This window comes from Danio aesculapii, chromosome 11, assembly GCF_903798145.1.
Source record: "Danio aesculapii chromosome 11, fDanAes4.1, whole genome shotgun sequence".
Classification (NCBI taxonomy): Eukaryota; Metazoa; Chordata; class Actinopteri; order Cypriniformes; family Danionidae; genus Danio; species Danio aesculapii.
In genome coordinates this window covers 2715391-2724784 of record NC_079445.1, presented here as the reverse complement: position 1 = coordinate 2724784, position 9394 = coordinate 2715391, and the positions used below count along the sequence as shown (strand labels likewise).

Sequence of the window (9394 nt, the reverse complement as noted above, 5' to 3'; positions counted from 1 at the left end):
AAGAAAGCTTTGCATTATTTCCATGTGTTTGGTTTCCTTGCAGTGAGGGCCTCATCCACCATCACCAAAAAGAGCCTGTCTGGGCTATTACAGCAAATCACCAGTGCAAAGAAGAACAGGTCACAAGCTTCAGCACATGAAATGCTATCAAACATGTGGAAAACATTCCAATGGTTTCAAAAGTGGCCAGATAGTACCATGGTTTTCCTGCAACAAGTGTGCCCTCGGAAAGGGTGTTTAGCGCAAATGGCCACATCCTGTCTCCTCATCAGTCAAGACTGAGTACTGAGAATGTGAACATGCTTACATTTCTGCATGCTTACTGTACTGCATTATTCATTTTCAAAAGGAGGCTATATTGTAAAGTCAAAAGCCAGTTAGAGCTTTTTCATTTTCAATGTCTCTACTCTGGTCCAAAAAGAAAAAAAAAAAAAACACTCAATGAAAATACCAAACAATTTTGTAATATAGTTGATCACAAGTGCCTTTAACTACAGTTGTTCTCTTCAATAGGTAATTTTTTTTATTCTTATTTTTATTAATTTATTATTCTGTTATTTATTTTCAGTGTAAAATTGTTACTGGACTGGAAATGGACTATTATTTGTTTTTTATCATTATTTTGTGCTATATTATTTTGTTACTGAGCAGCAATAAATAACACTTTAAAATATGAGTTTTCACATGATTTTCTTAACTAATAGTGTTTTGAAATGAATTAATGAATAATAATCACTAAGATAACCGCAAAACCATGATTATTCCTCAGACTATAATCGTACAACCAAAATCTATAATTGTTGCATCCCTACCTGTCACAATATTCAATATATCGACCTATCGCACAATAAATGTACATGACCTCAATTTTTGGTAATGCAATACATCACCATTTATATTTACATAAAAAAAACAATAACATAAAAAATGTTAAATAGGGATTGTGTTTCTCAGCAATAGTGTTTATGTTATCTTATTTTTCAGAGGAAAAAAAGAAAAAATCTGTAGATGGAAAAATCTCCATAACAGTTCTTAGTCCATTTGTCTTTTTTCTATTTGTAAGAAAATGTGGATTTACTGTTTATTCAAGTTTTTTAAGGTATCTAATATTTGGACACTTAATTTTCATGATCTAAATAATTTATGAATGAAATCTTTGTTCATCAATTGAAAGTGTGTGGCCTTCTTGCATTATTATGCTGTTATATTATGATTTTACATTCATTGGCATAAAACGGTCTTAAAATGTCAATAATATCACTTATTGCGATTATTTTATGGGGCAATATATCGACCAACAAAATGTTATCATGACAGGCCTATATAGAAAACATTAAAAAAAAAAAAATTCTCATCATACCTTGAGATGAGCCTCCAAAGGAAGTCTCAATATCTGTGAATAGACAAATAAAACCCTATAACAAACAGAAGTATTGCTTGGTCTGCATGAATTAAATTAAACCTTAATGGATATGCTGGCTGAGTGAGGTAGATGATCATACCATCTGAGGTGCCTGGTGGGTTCACAACAGGCTGCCTAGCTTTCTTCATTCCTGTGGCATGAATAGTATGGCTTTGTATATAGGTTCTGATGAAACATACTCAAACATTTGATAAATTATTCTACACATTTAAGTGGAAACTTTAAATCTCTAGCAAAAAATCCTCCTTTATTATAAAACCAGCTAAAATGATTGATCTAAAGAATTCCCTAGTACAGTGTTCTTTCTTTATATGATTGTGTGCTTTTACCAGGTTGTTCGTGCTCTTCCCTCCTGCTGTGATATTTGTCCTTCATGCAATGATCTTAAAAAAAAATACACATTCAAAACATGGAAACACTTCATGGCAAGTGTGAATCTCATGAATTATCAGGAACTAACACAAGCTCAGTCTTTCATTCATGACTTCATGGATGAAAAACACCTTAAGACATTAAGACGAGTACATCATCATGATTTATGTTTATTATGCACAATCATGATTTTCATTGTTCACAAAAAACAAGGTCTTTACTATACATTGTAGATAAACCTATGCTCATGGTACATGTTTCAATTCAATTCATTTTGAATTATTAAAAGGAATAAAGAAAAATAATCAATATTACCTCATGCATGCATACAGGCTAGAACAGTATATCAATTAATGTGAGAACTGAATATGAGATATCAAGTTCATGTCTTCTTCATAGTAGCCTATGAAAATAGGCTATATATAGACAGAGCACAACACTGGCCAATCACAGCACAGAGTATGCAAAATTTGTTGACATCCAAATACAGCAGTCTTACATCCAAATACAGACTGTATATGTCACTCATTCTTTACACAGTGCAGAGATTGTGAATACAACGGCTAAACAAAATTTGTTTGCAACAATCAGTTTAAGCACAGGCAATTACCATTCTGATTAGCTGTCCCAACCAGAATCTCTCTGCACTGTGTAAACAAATAAGTAACGTATACACGAGACAGAATACTACTATGCCAGAGCATGTATTTGGTTTTGTCTGTGCATGTTTTTTGACTCTCAAAGCCATGGGACCCATTGATTGCCATATATGACTGAAAGACTGCAGCGGTTTGAGTTAAAAATCTTTGTTTGTGTTCTACTCAAGAAACAAAGTCATCTACATCACTGACTCCTGGGGGTAAGCAGTTAAACATCACATTTTCATTTCTGGGTGAACTATCGCTTTAATAACACACTGTTTATCAGTATTCCAGTGGACCAGGTTACCACCGTACTTGAGGGGTCACACATAATGAGGTCATGAGAAATTAATGCTTAGTTAATGATGACTACTGTATTTGGATGTCAACATAATTCACATACCCCAGTGTTGGGGGTCTGTCCTTTTACATGCAGGCTGCTATGAAGACGTGATGTGAAGACATATACGTGCTCATCACTCATCATCACAACTCACATTAATTACTGTTACTGATATACTTTTCTAACCTGTATGCATGCATGATTATGCAGATTTTTGTATATTCCTTTAATAATTCAAGCAGTCTTACTTGATTGAAAAAAATAATAATTCAGTACATGTACCATAAGCATAGCTTTACCCATAATGGATATTAAAAATCTTGTTTTCTGTGAAAAAGAAAACATCATGATCATGCATAATAACCTATTAATCATGATGATGTACTCCTCTTAGTGAATGTCTTAAGGTGTTTTTCATCTATGACGTCATGAATAAAAGATTTTGAACTCATGCTAGTTCCTGATAATTGAGATTTTAATGGATGAAGTAATACATAATTCTCTATTAATTTATGCATTCATTCATGGTAATTCATGTACCCATACTGTAAGGTGTTCCCCAAAAACTTGCATCATTTACACAATATTACAATTTAAGCAATCAAAAGCAATTTAAACTGAATTTTAAACATTTATAACACTCATTTTGGTTTCTAAAGTATATATACTTTTGATATATGTGGGTTTGAAGTTAAAGTTTTAGTATTGTCATACCTTTAGATGGGCCTCCTAAGGCAGGGTCTGTATCTGTGAATAGAAAAATAAAATACTATAACAAACAGCAGCAGTGTTTGGTCTATATGAATTATGCTTCTGTAACATCTCTGAACTACTGTATAATGTTTTGGTGCATCACATGGCCCACTTCTTACACTGACATTACTGATTTGATGTTTGTATGTTTATGTGTTTTTACCTGTTTCTGTTTGTGTCTGTGGATGTGCCTCCTCAGCATCACTGTCTTCACTATGTTCCGAATCAGAAAAGTCTAACTTGTCTAAAAAAAAATTGAGTATCAAGTAAGCTTAACATTGCTAACGTTAGAGTAAAAATAGAAGACATAGTGATAACTCTAATATTTGGTGAACATTATATTGTTAAGATCTATGGTCCGTACGTTAGGGATTATCTTTAGGATATGAATATACGTACAGTAAACTTCAAAATGTCATTTCAAAAAAACAACTTTAGTAGCATTACCTTCAATATCAATTTCTTCTAGGGTTTTGCCCTGGAGATTTGAAAGAGAATCTTTCTCCACAGCGAGGAGTAACTTTGAAATCTTGGCCAGCTGGGTTGTAGCCTCTGGAAGTTGATAGTATTCTCTGTGCACACGAATATCGTGGCCCAAAAAGTCCGCAACTTGGTCCAACTCGTGGTTTTTCAGGTTAAGCACCTGCGACAAAGTTGCCACATGTTTGCGCAGTTGGGTCGACCGGAGGAGTTCCGGGTTTTGTGCACCACACTCGTGTGCATAGATCCTCAGACAGTCTTGTCCTCTATAACAACTCAAACAGCTTGGTCGAGCAAACAGGAATTGGTTTTCCTCAGGGATGTCACACTCCCTTCTTCTGCTTATGAGGAGTGTTAAGGCATCAACCATGTCTGGTGACAGCAAAACTGCCACTTTTCGCCCCCTTTTACCCCTAATTTCCACCCGACTGAAATGTGTACAAAGTTTTTGTTCAAACTTTGTTAGCCCAACAGCAACATCTTTATGTAGGGGAGCTGTGTCCCTCTCTAGAAAACCTTTGAGTTGCATTTTTGCAACCTCTCCTCCACGTCGCCGGTTGAACAGTATTATTTTTGCAAGGGTTGCTTTGCATATGTCGCCATAGACTTGTGCTGATGGCATCTGTTTCAAGTTCTCAGAGGCTAAATCAACAACCTTTTCAAGATGCTGGTGAAGACATTGTACATCCTCTGTGAAAGGGAGGGTAGATGGCTTGTTAAAGCGCCCCTCATTCAAGGTGGTCAAAGCTGTGTGGGAAACGAGTTCAGACCACTTTGCATCATACAGCTTTTTGAATGCTTGGGTTGACTTTATCCCCTTACCATCTTCTGCCATTAGAGCTCTGCAATGTACAATGTCACATATCTTATTCAGTGAGTGGCCCAACTTAAGGGCAAGGCTTGGAGTCTGGAATGAGTGTTTTCCATCATCAAACCCAGATACCTTCTTGACAGCCTGGATAACCACATTGAAATTTGCAGGTCTTACAGCATCTTCAAGAGTCTGTACAGAAAATTCCTTTCTCAGAATCAGCAGAAGTCTTCCAACTTCCCGGAGCTTCTGTCGAATATAGTCATATTTAGTGGGATCCTGCCCATGTTTATTGTAAAATGACTGGGCCAGCTGAAGAATGCAAAAGTCACTCCGCACAGCAGCAGAGATGTCATCGTCTTTCATCATAGTTAGCAGTTTCCAAACACCTTGTGATATTTGTTGGCAGAGGGCTGCATTAGACATTGTTGCCAAAGACAATACCCTACTTCTTCCTGGCACTGCCTGATCTTCCACTGGTTTGGAAAGACAATTTCGAACGTGTCTCCAAAGATCCTTTCGGAGAAACATTGCATGGCAATACATACAATGCACATAATCTTTTGATTCATATCTTTTCTTTGGCTTACGTTTGATTTTTAACAATCCAGTCCCATTCGCTAAAACATCTGCATTGTGTTCATAGTTCCCTTTGTTCCGCAGTTTGTTCAGAAGTTTTAGACGCTCTTTGGAATGTTTTGGTAGAGCCAAAGCCCGAGCAACATCGACGTTGGAATTCTCATGGATTTTTAAGTGGCGTGTAAATTTTGACTGTGGTTTTCCACAAATGTAGCAGTAATTCTTTTTGCTTACTGAGGAAGATATATTTGAAGAGTGTAAAGATGGATCATCCCCTGTGCCTGTGAGATCCTCAACAGTGTTTTCAGTATTGCCAACGCTTACATCGCTGTGAACTTTCGATATTTGTACTTGTTTGCCTTTCTTACTAGGCATTTCAAGCTGTGCTGTGCAGACTGGAACTTTTGGGAGTGAATCTTTACCTATGACACTGTCTTGGCATGGTCTACCATTTTGAATTTCTGCAGTAGATTTGATGCCGAACACGTCAGTATTTTTAATGTTTAAGAGTTTTTCTGGAGAAGCTTTGCTTGTGTCTGAACAGAATTAGGTACATAGTCCTCATCCGACATGTTCTCACTGGAAAATTCTACTTCAGGATCCTGAAACAGTAAACATATCTTTTGTACAAACTCAGAAAACTTAATTCTAAGGAAGAAAATTGCTGAAAAATAAAACATATCTGACTATTCAATAAATCATACTTACGGATGTTAAGGGGTCAGGTTTGGGCTTCACATTTTTATCATAGCAAGTTTTATGCCAGAAGCGGGAACAAACTAGATTGAGCGTATAATAAACAAGATTGGTTTAATTTGATTAAAAGGTTATTCAAGAAAAGATGCTTTAAAAAATGATAGGTAAAACAGTGATAGATGATCAGTGTGTTTGAAAGTGTGGCGATAAGATAAAAAACAGAGAAAGGAGAAGACTAATATAAATATGAATCGATTACACAACTACACAGGCAGATAGACTGAGAAAGAATGAAAGAAAGATAGAAATGTCAGCTTTTTCAAGCTAATTTAAAGATACATTTAGAATGTCAAGATTACACAGTTTTAGGGTTTCAATGGTAAAACATTTTAAAAAATATAAAAATTTTCAGAACAAAATACTTACCCTTACATCTCACACCAGCCCACTTAAAAGCGGAATAAGGACCACTACAGCAATCACATTTATTCAAGCTTGATACTACTGAGGAAATTATGACATGTTTACAGTTCTGTTGGAAAAAAAAAGTTATGGTTGATTAGAAGAGATTATACTATATTACTATAGTTGGGTGGTAAAGGCACAATAGAATGCATTGATACAATATTTAAATTGGTCTCTGATATTTATATAGAAGGTATGTGGCTTAGGGGGCAAATATGGTTTCATCTGTCCATATTATTCAACAATGCCAAGGTAAATTTCAAGGTTTTTCATTCTATGGCACCTTTAAGACAAGGGGCTAAGGTTTAAACAAGTTATTTTAATTGCACAAATACCAAAATGTATTGCACTGTTCTGAATAGTATGACAAAAGCAGTAAGTATGGGGACATACGACACACAAACCATGGTGCCGTTGGACAAAACACACACTGAACTTCTACCCATCCCCCACAACGTGACAAAAGCAGTAAGTATGGGGACATACGACACACAAACCATGGTGCTGTTGGACAAAACACACACTGAACTTCTACCCATCCCCCACTACATGACTAAAGTAGTAAGTATGGGGACATCCGACATATGATACACATAATAGCTCAGAATGAACCATCCTCCATACTATTGTAAATTAAACAATTCCTATGACTGATGATACATGGGGCAACTTTTTGAGCAACGTTGCGGGGCAACTTAGGTCATTGTTGGCATCAGTGGGCAACCAGATGAGACACAGGGCCCATGACTGATTTAAAGTATGCAGATTTTGCAAAATTGTTACCCATTCTCAGTGGGGAAAGTGCCCAATCAACATTGCTTAAAAAAAGTTGCCTGGCAAGATTGCTCAAAATGTTGTCCTGTGTATCATCAGCCTATCGCTATCTTTCAATTCTTTAAGTTTGATTGTAATTAAAAATCACTGTTGTTGCTAACTAAAGAACATTTAAGAAATAAATACTTATTAAATGCTCATTTACCTGTTGAGTGTTGTCATGACATGTCAGCTGAGAATCAGACGTTGTTGAGATCTGAAAAGGTTTGAGTACTAAACATTAATTTTGGATAACACGGCAGTACATGGTGATGCTTTGAGTATCCAAAACAACTAATGTGAAAATTACATAATACAAGTGAATTCTTAGATCAAACAATCAGGATATGTGAGAATTCATTGCAGCACACAGTCCTAATCATCTGTAATGTTAAAGTAATGATTCTACATCATCTTACCAAAGTTAATGGAGGTTTAACTACCTGTTGAGCATTAGAAACACACACTTACCTCCTTTGACCCATCTCCTGCTGCACAGCTGACCAAAGCATGCACCTGTTGTTCAGTCTCAGAAAAAACCTGTAAAATATGAAAGATTTATGTAATCAGATTAACAAAAGGTCAACTATACAATGTTATAAAACATTTGTATAGAAATTTTAAAGAAATCATACAGTTTATAAGGATTTTGCATCATCTTACCAAAGTTAATGGAGATTTAACTACACTGTAAAAAATGGCCGTGATTTCAACGGTAAAAAAACTGTAAAAATACTACAGTAAAAAATCTGTAACCTGGTTAACGGTATGTTTCCTTAATATATACAGCGAATAACCATAAATTGACTTTCCCAGTTCCCTGTATGGCACATCACTTTTTATGCTTTTTGTTGACATTATTATGGATCTTTGCAGTTGTTTCTCCATCAGTTATGTACATTAGAGATTTAGGTTTCATCTAATGTTGATAAACAATGTTTTTTTCATGACTTAAATTTTATTTGTTTTACCATACTGGTGTTTAGTAGCTGTGTGAATGACACTGAGCACCTTCTATATACTGATACCATTTACTGCTTGTGGGAAAAGTTGTTAGTGATGAGCTTTGGTTCATTATATAACTTACTCATCACCACCTGCATGTGGGTGTGTTAACATGTCTAACTGTGTAACAAAATATGTGTAGATGTTGGTAATTCAAAATACAGACATATTACCTCTATAAATTAATGAAATACGGTAGTTTACCATAAAAATGAGGAACTACTTTTACGGTGTGTACCGTATTTTTAACGGTAAAGTACTGGCAACCACAACTGCCGTTTTTTACCTTTTATTTTACTGATTTATTTATTAGTGTACTTGTTGAGCATTAGAAACACACACTTACCTCCTTTGACCCATTTCCTGCTGCACAGCTGACCAAATCATGCACCTGTTGTTCAGTCTCAGAATAAACCTGTAAAATAAGATTTGTGTAATCAGATTAACAAAAGGTCAACTATACAATGTTATAAAACATTTTTATGGAAATTTTAAAGAAATCATACAGTTTATTAGGATTTTGCATCATTTTACTAAAGTTAATGGAGATTTAACTACCTGTTGATCATTAGAAATACACACTTACCTCCTTTGACCCATCTCCTGCTGCACAGCTGACCAAATCATGGACCTGTTGTTCAGTCTCAGAACAAACCTGTAAAATATGAAAGATTTGTGTAATCAGATTAACAAAAGGTCAACTATACAATGTTAAACACTTTTTATGGACATTTTAAAGAAATCATACAGTTTTTCATTCACAAGGTTTTTCATTCTATGGCACCTTTAAGACAAGGGGCTAAGGTTTAAACAAGTTATTTTAATTTCACAAATACCAAAATGTATATCACAAATGAATTGCACTGTTCTGAATAGTATGACAAAAGCAGTAAGTATGGGGACATACGACACACAAACCATGGTGCCGTTGGACAAAACACACACTGAACTTCTACCCATCCCCCACTACATGACTAAAGTAGTAAGTATGGGGACATCCGACATATGATACA

General features: G+C 35.4%; 1 long non-coding RNA gene across 1 annotated transcript; it reads right to left on the bottom strand.

Moving 5' to 3' along the window:
* Nucleotides 1-7540: 7540 nt before the first annotated feature.
* Nucleotides 7541-9014, bottom strand: LOC130237090 (uncharacterized). Its single transcript, XR_008838517.1, has 4 exons — nucleotides 8968-9014; nucleotides 8728-8796; nucleotides 7848-7916; nucleotides 7541-7593 (listed from the first exon to the last, which is right to left on the bottom strand). It is a non-coding gene; the product is annotated as an uncharacterized LOC130237090 (long non-coding RNA).
* Nucleotides 9015-9394: the final 380 nt, after the last annotated feature.